This window comes from Papilio polytes, unplaced genomic scaffold (assembly GCF_000836215.1).
Source record: "Papilio polytes unplaced genomic scaffold, Ppol_1.0 DF821734.1, whole genome shotgun sequence".
In the NCBI taxonomy this organism is placed as follows: domain Eukaryota; kingdom Metazoa; phylum Arthropoda; class Insecta; order Lepidoptera; family Papilionidae; genus Papilio; species Papilio polytes.
The window spans coordinates 226,495-228,315 of NW_013527470.1; the positions used below are offsets into that span (position 1 = coordinate 226,495).

At 35.7% G+C, this 1,821-nt stretch overlaps 1 non-coding gene across 1 annotated transcript; it reads right to left on the minus strand.

Annotated features, from left to right (window-relative positions):
* Window positions 1-719: 719 nt before the first annotated feature.
* Trnam-cau lies at window positions 720-791 on the minus strand. The gene has a single exon. It is a non-coding gene; the product is annotated as a tRNA-Met (tRNA).
* Between the last annotated feature and the right edge of the window lie 1,030 nt (window positions 792-1,821).

The following is a 1,821-nucleotide window of genomic DNA, read 5'->3' on the forward strand; positions in this document are numbered from 1 at the left end:
GGCTGCGGCTGCGGCTCTCACTAATAAGTAATCATCAACAAAAGACATCGGCTACGATTCCGTTAATCGCATTTTACAGTTGCAGGGGTTTCTACAGTAAGAAATGTATTAATAACCCAGTGAAAAGCGAATACATTTTGTCATTTACTTAAATTAACAAAGATTATCTTAGCTAATCAAAGTAGCAGTACGAAAAGTTTGTATCAACAGCACGTAGCGTGCGGGGTGCGGGGCGCGGGATGCGGGGCGCGGGGTCCGTCGCGGGCGCGCATAAATCAACACGGTGGCACAATAAAGTCCGGATTTCAATTATACATAAATCTCGCATGACGTACGCTTAATGGAGTCGGGAGAGTTGTGCCTCGACTCTGCAATTACCTATTGACGATTACGATTGTTCCGATCATTTGCTTATTACAAGGATAAAAAGGCGTGCCTCTAATTATCTCGCGCCGAGGCTACGACTGCGAGCTGCAGAGAACAGACGCAAAACAACAAACTTCGTTCATTAATGTAATGAAGTCGTCTCGATACTATGTTAATGCCTGTTTGCCTCAATGTCACGGAGCATATCTCACTATTTCATAAATGTCCAACAGATGTCGGTAGTTGTCACTAAAAATAAGGAATAGCACTTTGTGCGTGATAATTTTAAAAAATCATAAAGGTTAGATCGTGTCATTAAAATTAGAAAACAAAAAATGAACAAAAAGTTGTTCTAGCAGAGCGTGGTTTCGATCCACGGACCTCTGGGTTATGGGCCCAGCACGCTTCCACTGCGCCACTCTGCTCTTGTGCGGACTTATGAAAATATTGAATCTATATTAAAGAAACCAATCGATATTTCTAATTAATTTTGGGAATTATTTTCGACAAGTTTTTATTTTTACAGAAAAGAAATTTGACGCAATATAATAGTATTTTTTTACTATTTCAAATTTATGTTTTATCTAACGGCAATATACACGTAAGAAAAATGGAAAATAAAAAATATACAATACAAAATATGTTATAAAAGTTTGTACACTGGTATTTATGTATGTATGTATACTGTGTACAGTACGTGTATGGAGCGCATTGTTCCGACGAGCAATAAAATAAAAAGTCGGGCGATATTGTAGCGAGGCGGGCGCTGACGTCCTTATTAACCGGGAAAATTGAAAATTGACTCAGTAAGATGATTGGCAAGGGAATATTAGCTGGATGCAATTTTACCGCCTTTGTTTGCTTTTTTAAAGAAAATTCTCGCATGACACTAATCCATCATTTTAACGCAAGAAGCTTGTGTTGTGTACTGAACGAATAATCCATTATTATTGAATATTACATAACCAAGTGTGACATACTATTTTATAACTAACTGATTTACTTTATTTAGATAAATATATTTATGGACATTAGAAATGCTTTGTGATATTTTGTAAAGTCAAACATAGATGGCGCTGTACGTAGTATCATCAAGCATTTTAAATCCTAACTAGACAGTCCTCATTCGAATTTAATAATAATATTTAGAGAAGAATCAGCTTTTGTAGTCAAATAGATGTTTTCGTAATACATGATAAAAAAAAATATTATTGAAACGAAAGTTTTTACATTTTGTTTCAAAGTTACAGCTTTTTAAATGGTACTTAAAACAATAAACATATGTGATTCCCGTACAGTTAACTTTTCATGTCTTAATTAAGGAGCCTCAAGAAAATTTCCTAAAAATATTACAACGCTCTCAGGTTATAATGAATGTAATAAGAAAACGATATCAAAAGAATTGATCGATCAAATTGGACTTGCTGTCTACGCGACAAGGAGTGACGGCAGCGC